Raw genomic sequence first — 25914 nt, forward strand, 5'->3', positions numbered from 1 at the left:
TATGATCTTTAAATTGTCATTTAAAAACGATACAAATTTTGAATGTAATTAATATTGCTTTTAGAAAAAAAAATTTTCTTTAGAATACAAAAACTGTTTAATTTTTAAATAAGTACAAGTGATTTTGTTCGATGCTCGCACGTATTTTATAATTCAAATAATATTACCAGTATTATATATTTTATTTTTCAAATAAAAAATTTGGAAGTATTTGTAGTTTGCATTTAAAAAAGTTATTTTGTATTTTAAATAAAAATTAAAAAATATTTTGTGTCATATATATTTCACTCAAGAAACATTTCTCTCTTTCTCGTATTTTAAATAAACAATTTGGAAATATTGATTTTGTATTTTTTATTAATAAAAAACATTTTGTATTTGAAATACAAAATTTGGAAATATTTTTGTATTTTGTATAATTTGTAACGTAAATATTAAAATTGTCAGTATTTTGTATTTTATATTTCAATCGCTTTAATGATGTTTTTTTTTCAGCCCTGCATATATTATAGGTATACAATTATACATAATGTATATCGGAGTTACCCTGTATGAAGATATAATTAGAGAAAAACATTTTGTGATGGTACTCTCATATGATGATCAGAAAATATTTCCATCTTCTTTAATTCTATCTGAAAGAGAGGATATTTTAGTTTCCTAGGATATATATGTATAAGCGCATTCTTTATAGAAATTTGCTATAGAAAAATAGTGAATAATAGTTACTATTATTAAACAAAAATGTTTTTAATATTTAAAATAAGTCATTAACCAGAATATTTTAGTATTAAATTGAATTTCTATAAGGAATTTATAAGAATACTTAAAGAATTTTCTTTCGTCTGTCCTCGCATCGCTGTTATCGATGCTTTCTAATAATACAGCCAGTCTGATCGAACGGAGTGTCATTCATATGAAAACGAGTCTCCTATAAATTCTGAGCGGTACGTCTTTTTATTGTAGTTACGCCCCTGCATCTTTCTCCCGCCGCACGATAAGATGCACGGTAAGATGCACTCACGCCTCGTCCTTCGTCTCGCGACGAAGGAAGACGCGTCCCATCCTTCTTCCCTCCCCCAGCAAATGCCGGTCGGCGGGCTGGATGCGACGGGCATCCTGGTTCGTCCTTGAATATTCAATGGCGGTAGCTCCGAGAAGGGCGAGTGTTTACTTAGTTGCAATCTCGTAACTCGGTCTCTCGGTCGTCCGCATTTTTATGCGTCTACCTTAGCCTTAATCGCCGTATTATGAGCATCAGGTGTATCCTGACATGGATTTTAGGCAACCAACGGATACCGACGTGAGGCCCGAGGGTACCGCGGGTATTTAACAGGACGCCCCACCGGTACGGGATCCGACCCGGCGGTTGTGAGACGTTGTTTTTCTTTTTCTACGCGTCCTCTTCCCACACCCTTGACCTAGCCAGAAGCGTTTGCATATTCAACAGGCGACTTGTAACTTTGTTGCAATTCGAGCCGCGGGCACGGCTACCGCATCTGCATACCGTATTCTTGCTGCCTCTTCTCGCCGCTTCTCGCGCCGTAAGTCCGGACTATCGAAAAAACCAGTCCCGAAAATCGAGGTCCAGCTTCACCACCCCATAAGATGATAAAGATTCATGCATGATTTATTTATGCATACGCACGTCGAGCTAATGGCCGCGCACGCGTATCAGAAAAAGAGTGAGAGAGAGAGAGAGAGAGAGAGAGAGACTTTCTTCTGCTCTGTCATTCTAAAGCTTTCGAGGCGTACAAAAATAAGAGGGCTAACAAGCTATCAGCCGGCCGAAGTTGTTCAACGATGTCGATTCCTTAAATATCACTGCTACGCCGAGTTTAAAAGCGCCGAAATAATCGCGTCGTAAAAGTGAACCGCTTTCTTTTAATACAAAAATTGGTAAGATAAGAATTGAAGCGACGCACTAAGAAGAAAATATGGTATCAAAAATAATTATATAAATTACAGTTATTATTATCATAAAGATTGTTGTAATATAATTTAATTTACATATATAATAATATATCGGATATCCGGGAAAGCAATTTTTCGAGTTGGATATCCGATATTTTCCGAATATCCGAATTTCGGGACAATATCTTCTAAAAAAAAATTAATTAATTAAAAAAAAAAGAAAACTGAAAAGGAAAATTGTAGAGGAAAAATTGTAATTTTGTAACAATATATAAGATATTATAGCATTTATGAGTGCACTTACTTATTTATAAAACATTTATAAGTTTGATAAGTAACGATAAATCTTTCGCACGGGCAGAATGGACTAAACTGAGAAAAAAAGTCTTCTATCATTTGCAATTTTCGCAATAGTTAATAATATTAATTGTTAAATGTTGCTAAAAATTGATCTTCAATAATTTTTTACTCAAATACTATCAACTTTACAAAAAGATAAAAATTGTTTATTTTCTTCTTATAAAGTTCTGAGAACTTTTTCAGAATTTTTTAATATCATATTTTCTCATGTTGGTAAAAATAAGAAAATGCGGTACTAAAAAGTTGATAAAAAGTTTCTGAAAAAATTCTTAGAGCTCTATGAGAAGAAAATAAACAATTTTTGTCTCTTGCAGTTTTTTTGTCAAGTTGATAGTATTTTAATTAAAAAATTACAAGGACCAATTTTCGACAATTGTTAGTAATTAACATCTTGTTTACTATTGCGAAATTTGGAAAATGGTTGAGGACTTTTCTTCTCAGTTCAGTCCATTCTGCTCCTGTGCAAAAGATTTATATCGTTACTTATCAAACACCCTGTAATAAAAAATCAACATTCAATGAAAAATTTTTCCAAAAAACTTTTTCTAACATTTCGTTTTTAATATTAATATCTTTTTTAATAGTTGTTACTAAATCTAGCACTATTTTGAATCGTTATATAATAATAAATATTCAGCGATAACAAATTTAATTTAATTTAATTTAGTTTAATTTAGTTCGTTGCAAAGCTCTATGAAAAAGACTACATATTAATAGAGTAATATAAAATACTTTAATTATTAAAATATATATCAGTCTATCTTATATTTAGAGTCCATTTTCTCCATTTTCACGATATGCGTTAGCCCATTGTCGCAGCAAATATCCTTTAATTGTAAATTTAAGTATAAATACTAAAAATTATTGAGTAATTCATAAAAAGTAATACGATTTTCTGAATTGTAAGATGCGCCGCGACATCGCATTAAATTTGCAGAATAGGACTTTTATTAAAATGTTAATTATAATGTATCAGCAGGAGACCAATAAATGTATATTAGGAAATTGTAAATGATATTAAATATATATATAACAAAAAGAATAAAAAAATATTATAAAAGATCCAAATGCAGATTCATAGAATGCTCCGAAAAGAACATTTATATAACGGGGAGTCGTCTCATGAATGTCCATTTTATATCCATGAATCCGCGGATATGAATCGGATTTAAAATATATGTTCTTGGAATGTTTAGTGATATCTGGGATAATTATTACTAACATTAATTATAGTAGTATTGTAAATATAATTATTATTATTACTAACATTAATTATAGCAATAGAGGAAAGTCACCGATACCGACATATCACTTTGTTTTTAGATAATATTTCTTAAACAAAAGGTAAAAATAAACTGTAAAAACATAAATATAAATTAAAAAGTGTCTTCCATCAGATAATATAAACAATTTTTATAATACTGTTTGCAATTTTGCAATAATTAATTTTTTCATAAAGTAAACAAAAATAAGCGTCTGACAAAATGGGCTCCAAAATTAACACAGAAGGCAGTAATGATACATATTCCTATTTTTTTTCTTTTATAGGAATTATCTGTATAAAGTATTTACAAGTGAATGTATATAAGATATTCCAGAATCTTTTCACTTCGTTATAAAACATTTTCATTGAATTATATGCATATTTACTTTATGCTGTTCTGCAAGATGCAAATATGTAACGCAATAGTTTTTCAAGAGCTTTTCCATGATTGTCTTCAGCTCCAATAGAGCTATAAAGCAACATTATAAAGATTAAGTTAGCTCACGATTTGTTGTACAAACAGGTATGGCGATTTACGCTGCGCTCCAATTTTAAATTTAAAATCGTATTATGAAAAACTAAAAAAAAGTAATATAAATAAAACTGATTTAGGAAATTACAAGCATTTAAAATGACATAATTTTATCAATAATATAGTCACTATTATTTAAACTACACAATTTGCAAAAGAAAATAAGAATTTTATTTTCGCATTCATAGAATTCGTTTTTAGTTTTATAGAATTTATAGAAATAAGCCACAAATACATGAATTATGAATTTATACTTCTTCAATTAGTTAAACAGATCTTGACTTTATTATTATTAATAAAGCTCAATAGTTAGTTTCTGAGAAATAAGGGGATGTCATTTTAGGAAACCTACGTCAGTGTCGGTGACTTTTCTCTAACAAGTATAAAAAAGGAGCTTTTAACCATAATTATTTTATCATGCAATTAGCATATAATTACAAATATCTAACATTTTTCTCTCCGAACAAATATACGCAATAGAAATTCAACGATATTCGTTCGCGGATTCCTACTTAAGAGAAAATCGTGCGAATTGACCGCGACGTAATGGCTCATGTTTTACCTCAAAACACCTCCACCCATAGATCATACTCGATCGAGCTACGCCACTCGGCGGCCTTATCAGCGAATCCGTGATATGCAGAAACCATTTCACCTATTAATAGAGCGCGCCGGGTCGCCCGACAAACTGGGTCTCGGGGTCTCGGTTCGCACATAACGAGAAGTACGACGTGACGAGAGTCGACCGACCGATCGGCCAACCGGCTAGTCGGCCGGCCACGTCATTGGAGAACGTTGGAGAACGCGCGCCCGCGTACGCTGGATACGTTGGGTGAAAGTCTTGCGGTCGGTCTTGCGGAAAACGCGTGCGAAATTATCAACCGCAAGCTGTGATTGCGCGGAAAATCTCGAAATCGCCGAGATTGGGGCCACTTGTTGCAGTGCGAGTGGATTAGTTTATTGGCAACACGTTTTCGATGAACCATGGGGTTACTCACATCAACAATCACACAGTGCAACCTGATTAATTCGTACATACTATTGCATAATGGATAATTTCGCTGTTTTTTATTCGCAACACTAAACGTTCGCAGAAAGTCACTCTACTATTTTGATGACGTACAAAAATTTAGATAAAGCGAAGAGGGATTCAGAGATGTAGAAAATTTCACGAGTATCAATCACATCGCTACAATTTTTTACTTTCGAAGGTACAAAAAACTGAACGCAATCGCTTATTTCTTCGAAATCTATTTTTCTAGTTTTTGTAAAATTAGATTCATTTCGAAAAATTTTACATAGTATAGAAATATTTTCTAAACGACTAATTTCCTTAAAGAAAATAAATACCGTAAAAACTTCAAAAGCTTATCAATTTTACAGAATAGTTACAATCTTGATCAAAATATAAAGCACTTTTTTTTCTAACAAATTGATATAAACTTTTTATCTTTAACGAAAAGTAAATTAAAAAAGGACTATTGAAAATATTTACTTTTATAATAATTTTAATATTTTGTTAATTCTTTACTTTTTATTACTGCCTTTTAATAAAAAAAGTAATAAGTTGAGGATACTCAAAGTGCTTATATAAAAGAGACTTGGAGACAAAAGTAACATTTTGATTTTAAAGCTTTACAACAATTAAAATAATATGTATGTTAAAAAGTAACGTACATTTAGACGCAGAATTTATTTAACTGCAATTTTTTTTTGTTCAATTTTGTAATATAATTAGAATAAAGGTTATGCTTGTTTAAAGACTATAAAAAATTTTGTTATAATCATTCCACTCTCTGGTACGATTGTAACAATGAAAGGAGATGATTGTCCCACATTATTTCTGAATAAAGAAATAATATGGTACGAATTTGGACCGATAAAAATAAATCTTATCAAATAAGAGAATTGTCAAAAAATAATGATTATTTATTAAGTTTTATCAATAAAACTGTTTATAATCATAATTACCCAGATAGCACTGGACATCCCAAGGACCTCCATTTTAAATCCAAATCACGTCCGCATGTCCATGGACATAAAATGTAACATTCATCGTATCATATTATATGTTCTATTCGAAAGATCCTATGGATGTTCGCATTTACTTTTACAACGTTTTTCTTTATTAAAGAATACATATTATGACATTAAAATTAGTATATAAGTATACATATATGCGTATTTTATCAATAAATTGTTACCAAAATAAAATTAGTTAATTCCAAAAAATTGTAATTTTTATGAACTACTCAATATTTTTTAAAATTTTTAATCAAATTCAAAATTGAAGATACACACTCTCTTATTGCAATACTGGGCTAACTCACATTTGATGAAAGCTGAGAAAATTAACAAGATAACAGTCAGAGGATATATTGGATGGCGTATTCCAATAAACTATTATCAGTAATCGCTATTGCAGCAAGTTCTTCAAGGGAAAAAAATGTCCAAAATTGGATATGTTTTGGACATTCTATGGACGTACAATGTTGTTGCAAATGTACATCCCATAGACGTCCGACGGACATAATTTTAATTTCCTATGAACATCCCAATGTCCAGAATCGGAAATCCAATGAACGTACAATGGGCTTGTGCTAGGTTATTTATCACATTACCATATGTACATATATATATATGTATTTAATGTATGTGTGTACGTGAAGTAGCGAAAATAAACTCTACAAATAACAGAAGAATGTCATTTTCGATCAAAGCGAGTCTTGATCTTTATTATTAATAATATGCATATGTAAATATATATATGAATACAATTATCTGTTTCTATAGGCAATATCAATTCGGTTTAGACTTGAAACATAAATTAAAATAATAATCTCACAATGATGTAAATTAATTGATTTAATAATAATGCTAATAGTATCTTAAAAACCTATAAATGTCTTATTACGAAAAATATTATTTCAGCAGAGATTCGAATCTAAATTTTTCTTATTCTGTGCGGGCGTCTTATCAATTCGACTATCTATACAATTTATAAAATCTATTGAAAATGATAAAAAACAAAAAGTAACTTTTTTGTTAATAATAAATATAAAATTAAAATGAAGAAGTAAGGACGCATTCTAACGAAGAAAAATATAAATAATATTACACTAAAATAACACTAAAATAATATTAAACAAGTCCAAGAACAATTGTAACTATAATTGATTCCAGACATGAATGTCATTACTATTTCCTAGTAATATTGTATAATTTATACAGTAAATTTTTTAAATATAAATTTAGATGCAAGTCAATTCAAATATGCAAATCATTAACATATACATAATTATTAAAACACGTTATAATAATATGTTATACCTTTGTTGTACAAGAAATATTTTAAATATTTTGTGCACGCAATAAAATTTATTAACTATGAAAAAAATAACTTCTGCTTTTGCATACGATAAACAACTAATTAATCAATGCTAATCTGTTTAGAGAATTTTGCCTTGCCACATGTGCATAACTATTAGTTTTAGAAATATTGATGAGTTTACTTTTATCTCCAGTTTCCCTTATTTATTATAACCAAGATGGTACAATGTATATAAATCAAGATGTATTACATAAATCGGCTAATTAACATTCAATAAAAATTACTTACTTTTATTTTTGTTCTCAACTTAAACTTCCACTTTCATAGCCGCTCTTTCGGAAAATCAAATTCTCAAGTGCGCTCTCAAGAGTTCGAGATTTCGTAAAGTCAGGCTAACTCGATTCTGCAGAAGATATTTCTAAGACATTTTTATGTAGCTTCAATTCAATGACTTTTTTGAAATATTTAGAATATATTGTGTCATTCTCGTGTCCAATGACGGCCGAATCGTGTCAAACATACGCACACAGATTTCGCACATTTGCACATACATAGATACGCGTGGCTGACGCACGAATGTGACTTGTAATCGGGCTGAAAGTTTACTAGGTGACTCCGTTTATCGACAATTGATCTCCACGAACAGTACACGTTCCATTTACAAGTCCGAGCTTTTACGTAAATTAATTTCAATTAGCCAATCTGCTTATCGATTTCATTCTATTTTCTATTTTCATAAAAAAATGTCTCGTTATTCGCAGAAGATAAAATAAGATAATAAATTTCTTCATCTCTTTAATTTTGCTCCCAGCTTAATAAAATTTATGTCACATGTAACGCGACTTTACCGACTCATTTTTTTCCACTATTATTATGCACTATTCTCAGAGTATATTTGCAAGGATTTCTGTTAATTATTATCCGATTAATGTTTCGATTCTCAAAATTGAATTATAATTTACAGGATAATGTACAAAATGTCATATCATTTAATTATTTAATTTCAAGCTCAATAATCAATTTCATAATTACTGTAGTTCTATTTACTTTACTTTTATTTTAAAAATATTGTACATAAGTTGCGTATGTAAATCAAATAACATTTCGTAAGCATACAATATAAATATTTTTAATCAAACATACTATAGACTTTTATAGTATAAAATTGATTACTATAAAGCACGAAAATTAAATAATTAAATGATATGACATTTTGTTAATTCTAATTAAATTTTGATTGAACATCAAAATGTTGATCCGATAATAATTAACAGAAATTTCTGCAAATGTGCTCTAATTAATTTAATTATTTAATATTCAGCTTTAGTAATTAATTCTATACTTATTTTATATCATTTTATTAAAAAGAAATATGTTACATGTAAACTAAATGACATTTTGTATGCCACCCTCTATCTCTTATTACAAATAATTAGAAACTTAGTCGATAGATGAATGTTAGTTTTTTTTATCGCAGATTTCAAGATGCTCTCACGTAAAGTGCACTGCAACAAAGGACAGTATTCCAAACTACATTTATTATAACAACATTTTCTCTTTCATTTCGCATAGGCAATACATTTCCTTAGAAAGCTCATGGCTTTGTAGCTCTGTGGAAGCATGTGATATACATATCATTGCATTTCGAGCGAGATCTTTTTTCTTGCGTTTAAAGGGTGCCGCCAAATGTGGCCAGTGTCACTTTCTCTTTCACTTCGTGAGCGCGGATAGCGATTGGCAAGATTAAATCAAGAACGGCAATTTGCCTTGCTTTAATTCATCCAAAGTAGTTTCTCGTAGAAAGGCTTTGTCATCTTATATATATATTTCGAATTTGCATTTTTTATCAAACTCTTATTTCAAAAGTTACCTTATCTTAGGGTGAAATTTCATTTGTGCGTTATTGTCGTACGACAAAAATGCACCCTTATAGTGAAAAGTGATTTTATGAACATCCAAGGTTTAGCTTTATCTAAATTCAATATTCATTCTGCCTATCTATCCCTTTTGCTTTGGTTTTACGCAAAATCAATTGTCCTATTAAAATCCAAGGTATACACACATATGTCAGTGAATAATAGATTATTTAGAGGATAAATCGGATTAAAATAAAAATGTTTGCTATAGAAGGGATTTAAGACACATAAAGGCTGTCTAAAGCTCAATTTCACAACTCACAGTTAACGCTTAATCGAGGTTCAACTTATTTCTCATCTCTTTCCAATTCTAGCATTAGAAAGAGATAAAGAATAAGTGAAACCTCGATTAAGAGTTAACCATGAGTTGTGAAACTGGGCCTAATGCTACTTTCATGTTCAATTCATTTCGATCACGCAAAGAACATGAACAATATTTATTTGATGCAATCTTGAATCAATCGTAGATTTGTCGTAAATACGTGCGTGTGACACACGCGTGCAAGCGAGGAACTCCGAAGCACGTGGTTGAGCTGTGCACGTGATACCGCGACGAGTCGACTTCGCGTTCATTCTAAAATTAACAAGCGACGAGAGAGAGAGAGAGAGAGAGAGAGAGAGAGAGAGAGAGAGAGTCATACCAGTATCTTCTTCCACCTGCCATGTTCACACTTCGTAAAGAAAAGAAAAATGGCGATCGAGGTGCATCAAGGAGAGAATTCAATTCTTATTATTAGTTTGTTAAACAATCATTTTTTTTAGGACCTCAGAGTTAGGACCTCAGACATTTTAATGCTTAATGATCCAAATTAATATCGACACTTGAGAGAATACCAATCATACTCATTTTATTAAGTTAACGATTATTTGACTTCTGCTGTTTGGATTAGAAGATTTAACAAATACAGCTCTCTCTCTCTCTCTCTCTCTCTCTCTCTCTCTCTCTCTCTCTTTCTCTCTCTCTCTTTCATTCTCTCAGGATGTCCTTGGAGCATCATGAGCATAAAAATTAATGCGGCCGAGAGAGATGAAATACCACAACCTTATCAGAGCGCAGTGCCCTGCATATTATCAGTTATCACACATATCTATAATTATTGCCTAACATATGGGGTATTTTCAGAAAGAATCCTGCATCAATCTTATGGCTTTCTGCAGATTTCGCTAATTTTTGGATATGTCTAGTTCTCTTCATTCTAAACAAATGTCTCAATGGGCACAACTTGATCCTATGAGCCGTTTCCGCGCTACAAACCTTGAAAGATTCAGATTTTACATGATTACTGGACCTTTCAAGACTTGTAGCTCTTGTAGCACCCATTGAGACATTTGTTCAGAATGAAGAGAACTACAACATATCCAAAAATTAGTCAAATTCGCAGAAAGACATTTCCCATAAGATTGGATTCCTTGGAAATCAGCCGTCATTTACCTGATTCTAAAGATCAAGAATCCTATTCAGAATTGAATCAATAATACAGGCCGATCTCGCTTCTTTGCTCGGTCTCTAAGGCCTTGAAACGTATTGTGGCTGAACAGATAAAAACTATCTTGAGGGAGTTGGCCTTTTGGATCCATATTCCATCAATGCTCATATAGGAAGGGTTTCTCTACACAGACTGCACTTAAGAGTGCTTCATGACGTGAAGTTTGTACGGATAAACGAAAGGTTACGGTCGCTGTATTTTTCGACTTAGGAAAGCGTTCGACTTTGATCATAGTCAATTAATAAAAAAGATGCTGATGCATCTGAAATTCTCGCGTTCAGCGTTGCGCTAGACTGAGATGTGCGCTTACTTGGAAGGCAGAGTACACTGATTCCGATACTAGTGTTATCGCCAAACAAGGCAGACAAGAGGAGGGATTGGTTTTAGGATGGGGGTTTTAGGAACCTTTGCTGTTCACCTTGTATCTATTGGATTTTAACAGTATACTATAGTATTGTAAATATAATTTTTATATGTGTGTGGACGATCTTTTAATTTATCTTCAGCCGAGCCACGATTTCTTTACGACGCTATAACTATAAAAGTGAACGAAGAAGTGGGAGTATTCGGAGAAGTGGGCATCTGATAACGGACTCTTTTTAAATCCTAAGAAAACGACAGCCATGATTATGGTCACGTCGAGATTCGTAACTTAGATTATGCAGCATTACCTTGGATTTTTGTTAGCGATGATGCAATATCTTTTGCGAACAGCGTCGAATATGTGGAAATCACACTATCAAATAATATCTCATGGGATATACAGATTTCTAAGGCTGTCTCCAAGGTCAGCTGTTCTCTATATCGATTGAAGATCTGTAGACAACTATTGTCGACACTAGTTCAACTACACTCGAGACTAGTTTCCTCATCTTCCTCATCTGGATTATTGCTGTGCTATCCGAATATCACAAGTGAATTGAATTTGCGTGTCCAGCGCGCACTAAACACCTGCGTGCGTCTTATATTTAAGATGGGACGAGCATATTACTTCGTATTTTAAAAAGCTTGTTTCGCTTAAAATAAATTCTAGACTGAGATATTTTGTGACGTGCTTTACCTACTATACGTTACGAAACAAAAAACCTGAGTTTATTCACAGCAATTTTCATTTCAGATATGAAAGATCCATTAAAAATACTAAGGCCGTAATGATTTATTGAATACCTTCCTATATTTATCGAATAAAACGTATAAAAAATCATTTTGTTGTGTTGCAGCGGAAGTGTGAAATGGGCTACCACCGAGTATCCGTAGCGCTGTTAGCCTAAATATTTTCAAGCGCAAACTTTATAGCTTCTCGTTAGATACGGATTCCTAATTCTAATTTATTAAACTTAATTTGATTTAATTAAGTACTTATTTTTGTTTTTATGTCAATGTTAATCCTATTAATCTTATATTTTATTTTATTTCCTTTTATTTTTCTCTTGTTTGGTTTCTGTTCTTACTTTTTTTATTTTTATTTTTATTTTCTATAATGAATAGATGTGTAACACAATCATTAAAATTATATGTGTTGTTACTATTATGTACTGGGCGCTTAAGAAGCGCCCTGCTATCCTAGAGCGCGTTATAAATCTCTCTCTCTCTCTCTCCTCCCCTCCCCCCTTCCTCTCTTGTCAACCAGAATTAATCTGCGAAAAAAAACTTCAGGGTGTCAGATGCCGAAGACTGGAAAGGTGACATGCGAAAGTTGACACGTGTTCTTGTTTTCCAGAAGCCACAAGTTTCCTTTGTTTACTGAATTCGACATAAACGAAAATTACCAATGCAGAAGCTACTTGATAAGGATCTCGAGGCCTTAAGAATAGCGGTACTTTCCTTTCGCTTTAAGTGACGCCGCTCGGACCTATATAGGGCACTACGGATAAGTAACATGGATTCTATTTCTCCCTTTAAAAGCCAAATATCCTTTTAAGGCGTTGCTTTTGAGTTTGCTTTATTATTTCATAATGAAGGAAATTGATAGCATATATACATATATATTAGCGAAATATATTCATATCTATTAACCCTTTATAAATGTACATGTTTGGACCGCCTCTTTTATTTTATAAACTATTCATCCAATTTTTACGAAGCTTGACTTAATTTGTTTTTAATGTTTTATTCGATTCTAAAATAAAAAATTCAAAGTAGTAGATAAAATTGTGGATATAATTTTAAAAAATAGTTTGATTATCATTAGTTGATTATCATAAAGCACGGAGATTTAGGGAATTTTTAATTGCAAAATAAATATATATATCAATTTCGCTTTATTTGAAACTTATCAGTTGCACGCAAATAGTTAATACTGATTTCCCAAACTTATGAGCCCTGTAACACTACATCCTCCTCCATTGCGGATTATTATTCTTTCAAAATTCAACATTTTCAGATTACATTCAAATTGATCGGTATCAATAAATCTTCTAAAATCGAATAAGACTTTTTTAATTTGAATTTTTCAATTGTAAGTTTAAAATCGAATTCAGCAATTCCAAAGATTCTTAAAAAACAAAGTTATATTTAAGTTCCTTTGCAAGAAAAATTCTGTTTTCGAAGGATTAAGAACCAGGAAAATTCAATAAAACCGTGTCAAATTAATTTAGCAATTCATCGATTCGACAGAAACCGATATTAGAATTCGTCAATAACGGTCACGACGATCTGTTTGCGACTGCCACAAACGGGATACTCAGAAAAGTGAACCGCACGAAGTTTTTCATATATGCTAATCCATTTACGTCGGATCGAACCCGAATTGATCGGTTTGTTTTGGTGACCTGATTTCTCGTCACCTTCCTCGTGTCGAGCGAAGGACTAGACTTATATCCTGAGTTTTTTGAGATGCAAATCAATTGTGAATCTATGTTCCAACTTTATTTCGATAATTCATACTTATTCTTATCAAAAGATTTTTATATTGTATTCAATATTTAAAAAATGTACTCAAGAACGTGTATGAAATTTGACTCAAAGAACTTCGACTTACACTTTAGGCCCTCCGAGTATCAATTGTATTCCATTTTATAAAAAATAATAGAAGTATTAAAAATAAAAATATAATTTTATTCTATCAAACTTCTACAAAAAGCAATTCTGATATTTTAAAGATATCAAATTATATAAAAACAATAAGGATTCTTAATTTTAAAAACAATAAAATGATTGTAAAGGACAAATAAGAGTCGATTTGACAACAAATATTGAGCGTAAAAACATTATTAATACATTACTAAATTTCGAATAAATACATAAATTATAAACATTTACATATTTCAGTTCTTGAATTGAGTCATCTTCAGATAATATAATAATACACAATGCATTAATTACCAAAGACGAAAAAACAGTATTCGTAATGGAAAGTGTTACATGGAATGTAGCGACCAGATGAATTATGTTTTACAGAGAAATGTAATTACTCGCAAACAATTTGATTGTTAAAAATATCGTATTATTTGCTCATTATCGAGACTAACAAACATATTATATTAAATAACATTTTTAGAGTGTATGTCATCAGCAAGATATTTGGCATATCGTAGATACCAAATGAAATTAGGGAGAATGGAAAGTTGCTTTTTAATCTAAAGAACAATATGTCCAAAATGCGGATATAAGACGTTATGAAGATGTCATCAAAATGTCTTTCAGATATCACATCATAAAGATATCCTCTAAACATCTATTTTTATGTCCTCTTTTTGAACGTGTTATCTGGGATGCTCGACGCAATGGCTAAACTTGGTCGAAGTTAATAGTACAGGCTTTTTAATTCCAAATTAAAAATATCGATAATAGTAGACCGAGAGAAAAATGTTTGGTATTTGTAACTATAATTCATATATCATTATAATTATGATTATTACTGCTATAATAATAACAATAGTAACTGTGTATATAGTTGGCAACCTAAAATGACTATAATTATAGTTATTATAATCATATTTTTTATGATTGTCCCAAAATATAACTATAAAATTATAGTCACTTGAATCCATTTTTATAGATTTCAACTATTTTATGATTATAATAACTATAATTATAGTCATTTTAGATTGCCAAATATATACATTTGTTGTTAAAACTATATACATACTGTTATTATTATTATAGCAGTAATAATCATAATTATAGTAATATATAATTATAGTTACAGATACAAAACATTTTTCTCTCAGTGTAGTATCTTTAATTCAATATCTCATATTATCATTCTATTCCATTCAAATACATACAGCTGTCCTCATCCAACATATTGCAGCGCCATTTTCTGCAAGATAGAAAATCTATTGCTACATACATTTACTGCTCTCCTTTCCATTGTGCACCTATATTTTGCATGTACTTGTATATGAAAGTGATTGAGCCTAAAATTTTTTATAGACTTTTAATCTTAATTTCATCAATACATCAGTGTTTTTCATTTATATAGATCGCATAGTAGCATCGTTTCATTTCACATAAATAACCTATGAAATTTAACCTAACATTGTCGTTAGTTGACGCCTACCCGTGCAACAATTCGACATCGTATGGACGCGTTTGTTATATATTATGAATTGAGTATCCTAAAGATGTCCAGTCGATATCTTTCGTACGTACAATGTACCGCCCAAAAATGTCTAATAGATAATTGTTAATTGTTAATATGTCCAATCACTAATAACATAAAGAATTAATTCTGAGAAATTCTGTTCTTCAATTGTCCTGTAAATGTTTGGGAAAAAAAGAAAGAAATCGAATATTCGTCGTCAGCAAGGTCCGAGAACTATTAAAAAAAACATTATTAATTTTTATTTTCGAGCCCACTTATGGAGACTCATCTTTAAGATAACATCTCATCATTTTATAAAATATATATATATATATATAAGACGTCGCATCAAAAATGTACGTTGCATGCGGATAGTCTTTATAGTTTCGGACAGCACGACGTATCATGGACATCTTTAAAATGTTTGTGTAAATAATTTCAGTACAGAACGTCCAGTATTCTTGCGACATATTTTAAACATCCAACATACAGTGATTTAAATTTCTAGGGACTTTTCTAGACATATTTCGGACGTCCAAGGACGACGAATTGTTGCTTGAATATACGTATCCAATTAGTGCAGATAATTCAATTCAGTATCCCCTTAAGACATTCTTTAAAACTTAAATAAGAATGAATTATAAATACCGGTCAAAGATTGAAAATCAAATATATAAAAAAATATATCATAAGACAGTATTTATTTTAAAAGCAATTCAACCATAGAAACAGATTAATTTACATTTTGTCACGAAAGTTAAAAATATCATAATGTTATTTAACTCAAGGAATTGGGTTTCTGTTTAATAAGTACTAAAGAGGATTCCAATCTGAGTTGACACGAGTTTTCCAATACATAAATTATCATAAATACACAATAATTCACGTTGGCTCTTTTCCTTCCCAACTTTTGAATGATTATTCTAGAGCCTTTATTATCAATATCTATGTATCCCTATCTAGACACTATAAATAGTTATTTATCAATCGATCGATTTAACATTGAATATTAACTCGATTTACAAAACTAGAGAATGGTATGTTGGAGAGATGAATAGATAAGCAAACCATCAGAAATCAATCCCTTGGCGAGGAAAAAAAAAGATCATATCGTAAAGGTAATCTCACGTGTTTGCAGGTTTTTCTCACCAATCGACTTTCAAATCGAGTCTATTTGTAGAATTTTGTCAAGGGGCCGTTAAAATGCGAAACAAGGCGCCCGCGCCGGAATTTATGATTTCTTCCGTGAGATTTCCGCGAACTGGCGCCGTGATGAAATTCCTTTATAGGAAAGTACTTGATTGTATAATGAGATAACGGTAACACGGCACACACACACACACACACATACACACACACACACACACACAGAGCCTGGTTTTTATTAACTCGTAGTCTTTAAAAAGAAATTCGCGCCGATCACAGAATTAATGCAAATCAATTGCAAGAACGACAATAAATAAAAAAAAAATCTTTGATATAAGAGAGATCTAATGTCTTTTTACAAAATTGAATAAATTGAAAATTACTATTCATCGTGTAAAATCTAATCATCTTGCGACGTGACGCAACAAGTATATATAGATCCAAGAGAACATTCGCGGAAAATAAATCGCAGCAGTCGATAATATCCGATTGAATTCAGTCAAACGCAGGTTCCCTCTTTCTAAGGACGAGGTCATACCGCATTAGAGACATGTCGCGTGTCGCGACATTGGTTGGCGGCGCAGGAAGTGCGAATGTTATTTAAATTTATGAGAAAAAAAAAGTTGGCGCGCGATGGCGATGCAACCATTATGATTGCCTATGTCGCCGTGAGGAATCGAAGAAAATCGCTATATAAACAATAAACGAATCCGTCAGTCTCGTCCGTCAGGGACAAGCCGCGAGCATCTACGCTCTCGCCGCCACGCGCTCGCGCGCGTTCTACCTATCAATTATTTATGAATTTTCCGCGGAGCGTCGTCGCGGACGTACGGTTACACTGCACCGTGAACATTAGAGAGAGACAACTGTCGGCTGCACCAACGTTAGGCTCGTTCGGTTATAAAAACAGCATTGTCAGCGAGATGGCTGGCGAGGCTTCTATGGCAAGCCTAGCTCTAGCATTCGATTTTCGTTGGAATTATTAAAAAGATGGAAATATTTTTAAGAAAAGTTACTTATTTTTATCCATCTTGATCATTTATGCAGATTTTCAAGTAATTCACTTTTATAATCTAAACTTCTATTAATAATGTATTAGGTGGACCGGAAAGTAATGTCGTTTCTTGCGCATGTCGATATTCGTTTGTCATTTATCAGCTCATTGTGTACTTCAAAGTCGTGCCAAAATGATTTAAAAAAAAACCTAATAGAAAGATTTATACAGCTTCTAGTATCTGTAAAAAATCTGTTTTAATTGAAGCGATTTCTCGCCTAAGTTTCTTCTTCATTGATACTAGCCTCCCTTGGGAGACGTGCTATATAATTTGTGCGTTTTTGTCGTACGACTAATGTGTGCAGAACAGAGAGATTCTCGGGGAGTGAGGGGTGGGGGAGATCTCAGTGTACTATCAACAGACTTGAAAAATGAAATAGCGGCCTTGTTTCGATCACAGGATAATAAACGCTTTTCTTGCAGTACAGACACGTTTTTCCGCCACGCATTGAATGTCGACAATTCTGCATCATTCTACTACGAATTCTTCGAACGAGAGAAGTATAGAATGTTTAAAATGATGTTTGAATGTATCATTTTGAAATAACAGTATAATAATTATAAGGACTCTCTATTCTCAAAATATGAAAAATTAAAGAGTTCAGCTCTAATGAGAGTACAGCGCAAGTGTAATGTTCCACTTATTTTTTTATAACAAAAACAAAGGTCTTCTTTATCCCAAACTTGATGTAGATCGAGGATTAAAATTTTTGACTTTGGAGTCCTCTTCAGCAATGTCACTAGAGAGAGAATTATATAATTAAGTTCCTCAGTCATCAGGATTGAGTCACTCACAAGTTGACAGAACTGAAGTGGATATATCTAATCCAATAAATTATACACATATATATAATAAATGACAGAGCAAGGATTCTAAAATTAACTGTAAATTACTCAAATAATTCAAAAATAATTAATTCCTACCAGATTTACACACATGGCATACACGTTACTTTCTCAATGTCTAACGTATGTCTGTACCGAATGTAAATTGTCTATGGAACTAACGAATACATTTGAATCGCAGCGTTTCGATATAGACAATTTACATTCGATACAGACATACGTTAGGCATTGAGAGAGTAACATGTGTGCCATACCTATAAATCCGATAAAAAATTTTTTTTGAATTATTTCGGCAATAATTGTAGAAAATTTCAATTAGCTTTTTATCTAAAGCTTCTTGACATGGTTCTTAGTTTATTGAGATAAATCGCACTGCAGTTAATTTTAGAATTCTTGTTTTGTTATTTATTACATAAATTATTGGATTAGATATATCTATCGCTTCAATTCTGTTAACCTGTGAGTGACTTAATCTCAATTGACTGCATTGAGACACTTAATTACGTAATTCTTTGTATCGCGATATGGCTGAAGAAAACTCCAAAGTCTTTTAATTCTAAAGATGATTAGTCATTGAAAATAGCGCTTACACACATGATTTACGTGTCATTGACATATCACTACATCAATATCTCACTTACGCACGCCACACATAAATTCTCGTAACAATTAGACATTCGTTTTAATTAGATCCAGGTCCAATTTTAAGAACTCCATACTGTTTCTTCATGTAAACTACTAGTCTGTGGACTACTATTTCGTAAGTACAAATTGCACAGCTTTTATATGAAGCAAACCCTGATAACAAAACCTGCGGAGATTTTGATCAAAGTCTGTTACCAATTATTGATTGTAGAAAAGCAACAAATTGCACACAGAATATTATCTGACATTATCAGCAAATTACTGTCAGAAATATGATGAAGCCTAGATATGCTGTGCCAGCAGATTGGTAACATGAACCGAATAAAGTCCTGCATATGGCAGATTGAAAGCAGAGTGAGAGCAGAACCTGATTCGAGCACATTCTGTTCGGTTTTTGCCAATCAATCAGCTGACATAGCCTATCAGAAGGCTTTGTCAACAAATCCATAGACAAATGCGGACACAGATTTTTATAAAATTTTTAAAGTTTTGTAGTCAAAATCTGGATAGCGATCATGTAACTTTTGTCTAGGGCGGAAATGTGAAAAATGAAATTTTTTGTTTGACATTACATTGAAGGGCGTTTTCCAGCAAATATAAGTATACACAGTATAATGCAGTGAATCATTATATCCTTTACTGTATCCTTATTGGAAAACGTCCGAAATTTACAGAGAAATTTTTCACTTTTCAATTTGCAGAGAAATGTCACGACGTGACAGCTGTGGAGCGCCATATCGGACTAAGAAATGGTAAATAAGATCTCAATTTTGAAATTTTTTGTCGTTCTCAGCATAGACTCCACCTCATAAACAACTTTAATCCTGGAAAAGAATTTTCAAATCAGTAAGAGAAGAAAAAAATAATTGTTATATAAAAATTATATGATTTAGTCGCTGATACAGACGACTTTAGGATCCCCTTAAACACTCTTCTTGATTTTTATTTTACTTTTGATGATTGATAATTACTTAACTCATGATAGTAATAACTCGAAAATCACATTCTGAGTTATATCACTTTTGAAATAAGAGAATAATATTTACTTTTAGGGCAGCATTCATAGTCGATTCTTATATTTAAGACTGCCTTAAGATGTTATGAACCAATCACAGAACAGTATTAACATTTTAAGATGATCTTATAATATTTGATAATTTTGAAATTGAAGATTATTCAAGATGAGTTAAATAATTATTTTAAATAAGACTATATGGATATCAGTTTTAATTTTATTTTGAGAGGGAGAGAGAGATGGGGGAGATTATATAAAAAATTTCTAGAAATCTCAGAAAACTATTTCGTCAATATCTCGATCTATGTACTGAACGAATCTTTTTCGAAGAATTTCCTTGGCCCGTAGGTGAAATTCAACGAATCAAACGCATTGCCTTAGGCCATCCTGTTCAATTGTACTTGCTAATGTTCTTTATTTTGTCTTTGTCATTTTTCGAAGACCATGAAATTAAAGAGCAACGATTTACAAATCATTTCGTAACGGATTAGATTGTCGTAGGTTACATATCGTAGACTGAGAGAAGGTTATATGTTCGATAAGAAAATGAAATATTCTAAGGCTGCGTTCCAATATTCACTGACAGTGCTGAAAAACTATAATGCGCGTAACGTATTATACTACAGGTTTTCAATACAGGCAGTTAATATCAGAAAGCAATCTAAATTTTTATACCCTGTATGTATAATTGTAATTTTACAAAGTATGTAATATATTTTGTTGAGAGAGAGAAATTTATCATAAAAAAAATATACATATGTTGGAATGCCAACATGAACCTTATTACAGTATCAAGCTGCTCCTCGTACTGAAGTGGACTGCAAGATTCACGAAAGATTTCCAAGAATGAATCTGAACACGGAGGAGGAAATCCGCGAAACGCATAATTTTCATTTTTATAGAAAGTACCGTGGAAGCCTTAAGAATATTATATGTATTATATATTAAACATCCAATCATATATAATCGCATTTATGAGCGTAATATAAAAATGCAAAAACTTTATTAAATATTAACTATCTAAGAATTTGCTTTAGAATTAATATAAATATAATCTATCATTAAATAAAAAGTTTATGTATAATGTTATAATTAATAATTCTTATAACAAAAAAAGGATCAGTTTTTTCATTAAAAAAATATTTTTGCTAATAATAATTTAATTTTTGAAGTATATGTAGAAAGTATATATGTAGAAATGCAATTAAAGATACTTATAAAAAATATTCTATAAAAAATAGATTAAGAAATCAAGCTTTCATCTTTTTACGTAACATTTGTATCGACTGTTAGTTTGCGATAAAGATATTATCTTACTACAAAGTAAAAGATGGGAAATACTCGTTATTAGTGATAATGAAAAATCCAGTCAGATACAAATTAATCTCTAAAATATTGAGTATCAATTATATTAACAGTCAGGTAGTAATCAGCTGATATGAGCGATTATACTTTATAATACTTCGATCATAGTCTTCCCGCTTCGGCGGTCTTTAAATCGACGAATTTCATGCATGATGTCTAGACATTCACGGTCGATCATTGATTCAAAGTGTATTCAAATACGATTCCGCCTCCTCCACTACTTGACATGTGATCCTGCATTCGCAAAAAGAGGGAGATGGCCACCCACAGCTACTTTGTTTTTCAAAAAGCGGAGAAGTTCCTGCATCCAGGATCGCTGTCAATTACGTAATACATTGCAAATAGCATGTCACAAAGAACACTTCGATATAAGGGGTGTCATGAGTGTCACAGACGTAAAGAAAGATGAAAAATAAGTCGCTCTATTTTTTTGGTCTATTAACAGAATCTAAATTAATCATTGGAAACTGTAGAATTTTATAGAATCAGAAAGTAACAATTATGCCGATAATTATGAAAGTATTCAAAGCAAAAGAATGGATTTACCCTCATATTTTGTAAAATTATAATATAATGTACACAATATGGGATAAATTAAAAAATGGTCGTCCTTCGAAGGAGGAATAGCTCAATATCAGTGCACTCCTCGTCGATGAAGTGAACGGCCGCAAGATTCACGAGAAACGTTGTCATTAACAATAAATTATGACACGGCGATAATTTGCAAATCCTTTAGCACCTATGGGATAAATTCATTATGTTTCAATTTTTTACATTAGTAGATTACTGTCATAATTATCGGTATAATTATTTATCCACTAGGCCCCTCCGAAGAAAGTTATGAAAATTGGAGTTTATTATTAATGATTGCTAAAATAGTCATTTGAAGTGTTTTTTAATTTCATATCTGTAGCGTATCTTTAAAATAAAATCATTTGCATACTTATGTGTTAAGAGGTGAGTAATAAATGTAGAGAATATGTGATTTTATGTGTACAGAATGTCATATTTTATCATAGGTTAATATCTTGAAAAATATGAAAAAATATGATAAAATTTGGACAAAAGCTGTATGATTTGAAAAAATAAAATTTTTAAGATTGTACAAGATATTGTTACTTCTCTTAATTAAATTATATGATTTTTCTACATAATGATTCCTTTAATTATTCTTTATATAAAAAAGTATTAAAGTATTATAAAATTATTTGAAAGTTAATAGTTTACGAGATATTTCATACTTTATTCATTCACTTTCTTTTGATACAAAATATAAAATATTTCCTAAACTATTTTCATGTTTTAGTAACTATACCTTAACATTTTTATGGACAGAATAATGCGATAAATCAATTGGTATATAAAATACATAGCTGTTTTTAAAAAAAAAGATATGTAGTTATATTATACATATATGTAAACTGCACAATTCTTTTAAAAAGCAATATGTTTTTTTACATCAAATAATTTACTCTTTTTGCATAAAAATACAATTAACAACAAATAAATAGTTTTCGAAATATTTTACATCATGTCAAAATGCGAAAATAAGGAATATAATAAAATACCTTGAAAACTGTTACCTTTTTATGTATTTTAATTCTTTTATACGCAGATTATTCATTAAAAGAAATCATATTATGTAAAAAAGTCATATAATTCTATTTTAAAAAATCGTAAAAACCATAAAAAATTGTTCTAAAATTGATTTTATTACTATTTGTCACCCTTCAGCCGTACAACTTCATCTAAACCATCTAAAAAACTTTTCCATATCTTCCTTATTTTTCAAGATATTTGCTTGGGACATTTGAAATGAAACACTCTGTACATTGTGTGATCCAAAAAAATGATATTCTTTACATTTATTCACTTTTCAACATATAAATAAATGTGCAATTAATTTTATATTAAAGACACATTAGGGATAATATAAAACTTAAAAGAACTTAAGTAGACCTGATGGACAAATAATTTTAATTTTCTGTTTCTATAAAGTTCCACAAAGAATTTCCAATGATTAATTTAAGTTAGGAGGATATTCTATCAATACGTCATCTAGTCTCCTTTATTATTAAATTTTTATTCAATTTTAAATTAAACATCTCCAAAAACCGATATTTGTGATATGTTTTTCAGATTAATATTTAAGGAAACAAATACTTTTTAAATGTTAACACATATAAAAAATAAGAACATAAAAAACCACAGCACAAGTTATAGTTTGTGATATTTAATTATTATTACATTAATTAAAACATTAAACGTTTCGGCCACAATCTGGCCATCTTCAGTAATTCAATAATATTCTTAAAACGCAGAGTTACATCTAGTTGACATCATGCAATGATAGGACAAATAACAACACATAATGTCACGACAAAATTCTAACTGTGTAAAAGAAATACTCGAGATTCATCGTTTGGTTTTTTTGCTGTAAAACAGGTAATGATTCTATTTCTTTATATTCCGACTAGAAGATTTTAATATATACAATTTTATTTAGAATCTGGAAATTCTTGTTCTACACTTTTCTTGATATGACAATTGACGTTGTAACATTACTGTATGAAGCATCTTCACATATAAAAGAACATGTTATTTAATTACAACTCTCGACTGTTGAATTTAATGTCAACTAGATGTAACTCTGCGTTTTAAGAATATTATTGAATTACTGAAGATGGCCAGATTGTGGTCGAAACGTTTAATGTTTTAATTAATGTAATAATAATTAAATATCACAAACTATAACTTGTGCTGTGGTTTTTTATGCTCTTATTTTTTATATGTATTAATATTAGAACCACGTTAGTTTCAAGATATACTTTTTAAATGTATTCATTTATTTTTAATTTCATGAAGAAGGATCACTTTGTAATAGTTATTACTGCGTAAAGCTTATAAAAATGTATATGAGAAAAAAAAATGATATAAGAAGATTTTTCAATACGAGAACATCAAGTTCTTTAAGCTCAATCTTGTCTGTTCTTAATGAAAATCAAATAAATCAATAATAAGTGAACAATCGATAATAAAAAAATGATAATATATATGAATAATTCGATCAAATAAGACTTTCTTCGCTTATCCGTCAAATTTAATTCATCCTCAGTTTATATTCTCACTCTTGCAAACTCGGAGCTTTCAGTACACCCCGTACAAATTCATACATCCATGACCGTACTCGTCGCAGTGGAGAATCCTCGAGGTCATGGTCACAAGGCTCCTCACGAGAGGTAAAATTCTCGTCCGGTGCCAAAAATTCACATCTGTCTCCACGATCTTCGATCGTATTACGATTCGATTACGTTGCGGAATGTATTTTCAGCCGACGATGCAAGTTGGAAAGGTAAAGCAAAATCGAAGAATAAGATCAAAGATCAATATGTCTAATATTGTATGTATGTATCGCGCTTTTAGAAATCAAAAGAGCAGAATGGTTTGGCGTAAGAATTAAATACTGTAGAAGCAATTTAATTTCGATATATAATTTCCTGATCGTTCCATCATACTTTAAAAAAAAAAATCGCTATATGTAGTAGGAGTATAAAAAATGTATTAGAAAAATAATGAAAGATGTAACATTGCGATTAAGATTAACTGCAGATATGAAATTGTCTACGAAGTACATTTACAGTGATTTTCTGTTTGATCAATTAAGTAATATTAACGTTGGAAAATATTGGTATGCAAAACGTTACTCGCGTGGCAATCGCGTTGAAATGGACGAGATCGTATTACGCGATGTCAAGTACACGTGTAACTTCCGTGTAAGCTTCTCGCATTTCCGTATCAGCGATTAGAATTATTCTGCTTACGTGATGTTACCAACGGCACAACGGCTGAACTTGCGGTAGAAACTTTCTTTAGGCAGGAATAGCGAGAATAGCTTTGGAATTCTCGAGTGACTATTATTATATGGCCTTAAACCTTTATAATTGGAGCAAGGACTAGAATTTTTTAGCGCGACTATCTAACGGTTTGAAATATATGCGTCTATCTTGACGCAATAATGTGCGAAAGCCTTGCAAGTGAAACCGGACCGTTCACCACCGAGTCGACCCGCGAAAAAGTGCGTGCCACCGTGACGTAAGACGTGCGTTATTGTACCGATCGTGATTGCAGGATCGCTCGAGAAACATCGAGAAAGCGTATAACTGGGACCAAAGCAATGACAGCAATTATGCGCGCGACCTAGATTTAAAGACCATATTTCTTTCAAAATCTGATATACATGCTATAAATAAGATTATAATCTAAAAATGATTATATAGTCAAGTATAATATTGCTACAATCCAGTCCTAAAAGAATTAATTAATCGCGACTGCTACGCTGTCGATGCAATCGAACCGGTTACATCAACATCAGCTACCCAGTTAGTATCGACCAGCTACGAAGTCGATATTTATATTCTTATACTTTCTTTCTCCTTTCCTATATTAGAATTGTACATGAAAAGAACAATTTTGCTGAAAGATCGAAAATTTTGCTGGATACAGATTAGAAA

The 25914-nt window shown here is 31.3% G+C and overlaps 1 protein-coding gene across 1 annotated transcript in view; it reads left to right on the top strand.

Annotated features, from left to right (window-relative positions):
- The first annotated feature begins 476 nt into the window (after nucleotides 1–476).
- Nucleotides 477–25914, top strand: part of LOC105151533 (defective transmitter release) — a 34141-nt gene continuing 8703 nt past the window's right edge. Inside the window, exon 1 of the mRNA XM_087412328.1 lies at nucleotides 477–5281. The gene's annotated coding sequence lies outside the window, so the exon portion shown is untranslated. The remainder of the gene's footprint in view (nucleotides 5282–25914) is intronic.

This window comes from Acromyrmex echinatior, chromosome 13 (assembly GCF_024713525.1).
Source record: "Acromyrmex echinatior isolate Ae372 chromosome 13, ASM2471352v2, whole genome shotgun sequence".
Taxonomy (NCBI): domain Eukaryota; kingdom Metazoa; phylum Arthropoda; class Insecta; order Hymenoptera; family Formicidae; genus Acromyrmex; species Acromyrmex echinatior.